The sequence below is a fragment of the Octodon degus genome, unplaced genomic scaffold (assembly GCF_000260255.1).
Source record: "Octodon degus isolate 3935 unplaced genomic scaffold, OctDeg1.0 scaffold00130, whole genome shotgun sequence".
In the NCBI taxonomy this organism is placed as follows: domain Eukaryota; kingdom Metazoa; phylum Chordata; class Mammalia; order Rodentia; family Octodontidae; genus Octodon; species Octodon degus.
The window spans coordinates 6,017,659-6,024,645 of NW_004524706.1; the positions used below are offsets into that span (position 1 = coordinate 6,017,659).

At 40.0% G+C, this 6,987-nt stretch overlaps 1 pseudogene; it reads right to left on the reverse strand.

Annotated features, from left to right (window-relative positions):
- Positions 1–2,604: 2,604 nt before the first annotated feature.
- Positions 2,605–2,945, reverse strand: LOC101584857 (annotated as a pseudogene).
- Positions 2,946–6,987: the final 4,042 nt, after the last annotated feature.

A 6,987-nucleotide genomic window follows, 5' to 3' on the forward strand; every position in this document is an offset into this window, starting at 1 on the left:
TTTATCTGTGTCCTATTATCATATTTGTCTATATTTTTAAAGAAGAAAGATAAAATAAAAAATAATGTACTTTTTCTGTATTTATTGATTGAAAATCCTATGTACATTTATTAGAAAATGTCTTGATTCAATTTTTCAAGATTTCTACATTTTAATATTTTTTTGTATTTTTTTTTCTAATAGAAGTTTGTTAGAACTCTCCCACCATGTTTCCATGTTGGTCTTAACGTTTTCCTAATCCTATTTCTGTACTGTGTATTTTAGGCAATTTTGTTAGGTGCATTTATATTTATTATTGCTAGAATTTTTGGTTGGTTGCTTTCTTAATATATATAATATATGTTATATATGATATTGTATATGTTATATTACATATAAGTTATGCATATATTTAAAAATACTGTGTATTTTATAATATATTAATCTTAAATTTTAGTTTATCTCACATTGGTGGTACTGCACTAGTTTTTGTTGCTAGAAGTAACTGTACAGTGTACTGTCCATATTTTCATTTTAACATGTCTAAATAATTTCATTTCGGATGTCTTCCTTCCATTTTTACCAGATTTCCATCTAATCTTATCATTGATGTTAGTAGGTAGGCTTTTTATTTTAAATATTTGTCTTAAAAGCAGAGTCTGAAGCAATTCTAAGACATTACGAGGGAAGGAGAGGAGAGCAGAGCAAGGGAAGGCGGAAAGCCAGCTGCAGCGAGGCGCAGGGCTAATCCCTGCCAGATGGACTCGGTTGGCCTCGGCCTGGCCCCCAGCTGCTGTGTGAAGGCACCCGCCTGCTCGGAGAAGTCCAAAGGTGGGAAGCAAGAAACTTCTGTGTGTGTTGGCTCCTGTCTGTCTCCTATTTAGTCAGAGTTTGCCTGCCGGGGATTTAACTCCTCTGAACTTCGCTTGGAGTTACCCGGTCTACGCACTGGTATACAGCGCCAGCTGAGTAGGAAGAGACAGAGGTGGTGGGCAGCGGCCTCCACCCACAGATGCACAAAGTTGATTGTTATTCATGATGTCTGCAAAAGATCAAGGTGCGCCAGCAGGAGACAGATGAGGCCTGTGTGCACAATGTGCCTCTTGTAACTATGTGCTTGTACTTATTTCTTACCATATTATTTTGTATTTAACCTTTTTCTTGCTTCATTTTTCTCCTTTTCTTGCCTTATGTAGAATACAAAAAGTTTCCTACATCTATCATGTCCCTACCATGTCTTCCCCTGCCCTAGCAATTGGGAAAATAGTCTGTATTTTTAGTCTTATAGTAGTTATCCTTCAGTTTTCTAGTGGATTTTAAGTCATTCAGTTTGTCTCTCCTCTTTCCAAATATGACACAGACCTTAACACTCTTTTACTGCTCATTTTGTTAGTCATTCCCACTTAGTTATTGTCATCTCTCTTACGTATGTATGTGTGTATGTATTCAGGACAGGGTCTTGCTACGCAGCTCAGACTCCTAGTGACCCTCCTGCTCCAGCCTCGCCAGTGCTGGGATTAAATGCATGCACCACCATGCCCAGTCTCGGTGGCTGGCTCAGCATAAGGCCAGTATGGCATGCCATGCCAGGGGTCAAACCTCAGTCCTTGCACTTGCTAGGCAGGTGCTTAGACCGCCAAGCTATCTCCCTGGCCCTGTCATGTCTCTTTTACCTATTTTTTAAAAGTCTTTTTCAGTTAATAATTTTAATTTCATTTTTTTCTTGTTAAAATATGTCCTTTAATAGATCTTTTTCTTTTAAGTTTGTCAGTTTTTATTTTCTGTTCTTTGGCAGTCCTAGGGATCAAACCTGGGGCCTCACACAGGCAGAACATCCATTTGAACACTGAGCTACATCCTCAGCCCCATTTTTATTTTTTTAAGGAATGAGCATAGTGTTTTAGGTTTATAGAAAAAGTTGGGAGTAAATACAGAGATTTTGGGGCCGGGGAGATGTCTCAGTGGAATAAGCGCTTCCCTGGCAAGTGCAAGGGCCTGATTTCAATCCCCGGTTCTGCCAAAAAATAAAAATAAAAAATAAATAAATAAATACAGAGATTTCCCATATGCCCTGTACAGTTTCCCCTGTTAACATTTCACACCAGTATGACAAGTCTGTTACAATTAAGGAACCCAGCCTGATGCATTACCACTAACTAAATCACATTTTATTCAAACATCTTTAGTTTTTTTTTTTTTTAATTTTATATATATATGATACACGGTCTCACTATGTCCCTTGGACTCTAGTGATCCTCCTCTCTCAGCCTCCCCAACTCTGGGATTATAGGCATGTGCCATCATGCCCAGTTTCGGTGGCTGGCTCGGCACAGGGCTGGCACTGCATGTGATACTGGGCATCGAACCCGGGTCCTTGAGCTTGCCTACGCAGTTGCTTAGATCGCTGAGCTATCTCCACATCTCCAAACAGCTTTAGTTTTATTTATTTATTTATTGCTCTTTTCAGTTTATTGCATGAAGGAGTTACACGAGTCCAATTGAAAGCAGACCCCAATGGTTACATTATGCAAGCTGTGAGGTTTTTAAACTCGTGACGAGAAACTGAAGGGGCGCTCTACTCATTGCAAGGCAATCCTCTTGTACGCGTCAATGAGCCACAAGCACTTAAAACCCATGAACCTTCAGCGGAACGTCCTTGACCAGTCTGATCTCTACCAGGAACTGGCATGTGTTCTTGAGCTGGTCACCCTGGAGTTGGATTACGTCTCCATATTCCGGACGCTGGATGACAGTACCATTGCAGGCAAATTTCTTCTTAAGCGCCTTCACCAGTTTTTTTTTTTAAATCGCAGTCAGCGATCCCTTGGACGGTGGTGAGAGTCTTCCTGCCGTTTCTTTTGGATTCTTATATGTACATAATCCGCAGTGCCGGCAGGAAGCAGGTCATTACCCTTACTTGTATCAGCAAAGGGGCCGAAAAAGTGGAGGTTCTGGATAGCGGACATGCGATAGGATTCCTTTTCCTCGGTGGAAACGGCCTGCGGAAGGCGCTGCGGGAGAAGGTGGGCGTGGGGGACGGATCGCTGGGAAGCGGGCGCTCAAGGGGGAGGCAGCTGGGTCCTGGGCGGCGGCTCAGTGACTGGGGCCACATCTTTAGTTTTTATCTAACTTTCTCTGTTCCAGGAGAACCACTGTAATGCTACATGACAATAAATGTGGCATTTCTCGGACTTTATTTTGGACGATCTAGGCGGCTTTAAAGGCTATTTCATAGGATGCCTACTCTGGCCATTTGTCTGATGTTTTGCTGTCGTGATAAGGCTAGGGCTATGGTTACGGGAGGAAGACCAGGCGCACAACATCCTATCAGCACCACCTGTGACTGTTGATGTTGGCCCCTGTTGCTTGGCTGAGGAGTGTTTGTCAGGTTTCTCAGCTGTAAGGTCCTCCCACCCCTTCTCAGTGCTCATGTGGAGAGAAGATGGTATGTGCAGCCCACACTGAAGGGGTGGGGAGGGGAGCCCCTGCCTTCAGAGTGAGGTGTATGCACATTATTTGGGATTCCCCTGCATTGTCTCTTCACACTCATTCATTATATTTATTCAATCATTTATTTATATTAAATATAGTCTCATTAATATTTATTTTATATTTCAGATTATAACCCAATATTTCTTACTTATTTTGTTGCTTAAAGTATTCTGGCAGTGGCCATTAGACCTTTTTCTATTAACCCTGGCTCTCCTTTGGTACACCCTCATCAATAGGTTTCTTACTTTATGACACTAGAAGAAGCTCCAAAAACACCTTGTGTATTAATTCCTGCCTCAGTCTGAGATTCACTCACTCATTCACTCATTCATTCATTCATTCATTCATTCATTCATTCATTCATTCATTCTTCTCTTGGATCTCTGTCTCCTTTTATTAGAGAATGGTATTAGATACCAAGATCTGGACATTATATGTGCTTATTGCTACTGACATGTCATTTGCTTTGAGGTCTCTCTGCTGATACAATAAAAAATAGCTGTGTTTATATTAACCCATTTATTAGTATGGGTTCTCCATAGAAACAGAACCAAACAAATGAGATGTAAGTAATGAAGAATAAACCAATTACATAATATGTAGTGCATACATACATATGTACATACATACACACATGCATTTGTTATGAGCAATTGGGTCAAATGATTGTCAAGGCTGAGGAGTCCAAGATCTTTAGATGGAAGGGTGGAAAACCAGGAGAGCAGATAATCTGAGTGATAGTCCAAGCCTGAATAAATTGAAGTTAGAACATGATATCTCAATCTACTAATTTAAATGTTGTTAATCCTATCTAGATGAACCCTCAGAGGCACACCCAGAAATAATTCTAAATAAATATCTGGGTACCCCATGGCCCAGCCAAGTTGATGCATAATATTAACCTTTGTAATGATTCCACAAGTATTTCTGTAATTAACCATTTACATCTGTACTAAACTAACGATGAGTTCATATAAGTCTAAATCTTTAAGCTATCATGGGCTCCCTTTATCTGCTAACCCTCATCTCAAGGGTGAAAAATGTGACCCTCGCATCAGCTGTCCACTTACTCCTTGTCCTGTCCCAGTACACACAGTAACAGCTGAATTGTTGTCCTGTGGTCCTGTGAAAAGCAGCACCCTTATCATTTGGAGTGCGTAACAGCAGTTCCTTCTGCCTTCAGCTTTATGGACCATGACCTCTCGCATGTATTGAGGTCAGCACTTCATTTTTCACCTCTCCAGCAAGGCTGTTTCAGGTACTTATCATACTGGTTTTCTTGTCAGAATTTGCATTCTTTCCTGGGTTCCCTGACTTCCTAATTGATCCTTTTTTAATTTGCAAAAAGTTTCATTCTTTTTACTGTGTTCTAGAGGTTTGACAAATATATACTGTAACGTATCCATCGTGATTTTATAGTATCATAGAGTATGGTATTACCACTCCAGTATATTCCTTATTCTTTCCCTTTGCATTGCTTCTCGCTTCTTCCAAGTCCCTGGCAGATACTGATCATCTTATTGTCGATAGTTTCACTTTTTCTTAAATGTTATATAATTGGAATCATACCTTAGAAAGTTTTCATACTGTCTTTTTTTTCATTAAGTATGGTGCATCTAGGGTGCCTGCCCATTAGCTCAGGTGTTTAAGTGCCTGCTTAAATGAAGGCAGTCAGGCTCAGGATACTGTGGTTCGATCCCCAGATCCTCATGCCTTACCAGACCTGCCCTTGAGGCATCCTGAGCCAGCCAAAAAGAAGAAAAAAAATTCTTCTGAACTTTGGGCCTGGGAAATAGCTCAGAAGAATAAGTCCTTGCCTGGCAAGCACAAGGGCCCGAGTTCAATCCCTGGTACCACAAATAAATAAATAAATAAATAAATAAAGTATTGTGCATCTAAATCTTTTTGTGGCTTAATAGCTCATGTTTAGCTGCTGCATAATATTCCATTGTATGGATGTAACACTGCTTCTTTCTTTCTTTTTTTTGCGGAACCAGGGATTGAACTCAGGCCCTTGCGCTTGCCAGGAAAGCGCTTATTCCACTGAGCCATCTCTCCGGCCCCACTGCTTATTTATTCACTCACCTATTAAAGGATATCCAAGTTCCAGCATTTTGAGATTATGGATAAAACTTCCAAATACACTCCAATACAGGTTTTATGTGAACATGAATTTTAAAATATACTGAAATATCCCAGAGTGTCATTGATGGATCATAGGGGAAGCGATCCCATGTGTAAGAGTCTCCCTCCCTACCAACTGAGCTAGCTGAGTATCTGGCTATATTTAAATTTGCATGACGTCAGATTATCTGCTTATGTGTCTGTACTCTTTTGCAGTTTCCTCATCACTGTGTAAGAGTTCTTTTTGCTCCACAATCTAACCAACATTTGGATTGTCAGTTACTTTTAATTAAAAAATTATTTTATTTTATTTTTTTATTTTTTGTATTTTAGGGAAGAGTCTACAAGGTGTTCAGGGTCTCACTATCAGATCTGACTCTTAGTGATCTGCCTGTTTACAGCTTCCCAAGAGCTGGGATTACAGTCGTGGGCTACCATGCCCAGTCTCAATTGCTGTCTCAGCAGGCCCTGGGGGCCAGGCCAGCATGGTAGGCCCAGGGATCAAACCCCCTGGCCTCTGCACCTGCTTGCAGGTACTTTAATCTGCTGAGTTATGTAGCCAGTCCTTAATTTAAAAAATTTAATCCTGGTGATAATTTTGTTTAATTTGCAGTTTTCTGATGACAACTGATATTAAACATATTTTCCAAGTTTATTTTTCATTTCTATATATTTTAAATGAAGTCTCTACTCATGTCTTTTGCCAACTTTTTTTTTCTTTCTGTATATTTTAGGGAAGGGTCTTCAGGGTGTTCAGGGTTTCTCTACTAGATCGGATTCATAGTGATTCTCCTGTGTACAGCCTCCCAAATGCTGGGATTACAGGTGCGTGCTGCCACGTCCAGTCTCAATCACAGTCTCAGTGCGCCCCGGGGGTGGAGCTGGCACAGCAGGCCCAGGGATCGAATTCAAAGCCTCTGCGCCTACTTGCAGGTGCTTTAATCAGCTGAGTTATTTGCCCAGCCCTTTAAGTTTTTTATTTTATTTATTTATTTATTTATTTATTTATTTATTTATTTATTTTTGCAGAACCAGGGATTGAACTCAGGCCCTTGCGCTTGCCAGGGAAGCACTTATTCCACTGAGCTATCTCCCCGGCCCCTAAGTTTTTTTTATTTTAAACAGTGAAAACAATAAAAACAATTTCAAAACAAGATAATAGGAAGTTAACAATGATTATTATATTGCTTATGGTTATCTTCAAAATAGTTGCTCAGATTATAAAATATAGACTTGCAAAATTGATCAAACAATATAAACACAAACCATTCCTTCCAATGAACTAATAGGATTAGTAGTATAATTCTCTTAACTATCTTGTGTGTGTGCATATTATATGTATATGTATTCCCCCTTCTTTTTTTCTTTTCTCCTTTCCTCTGTACCAGTTGT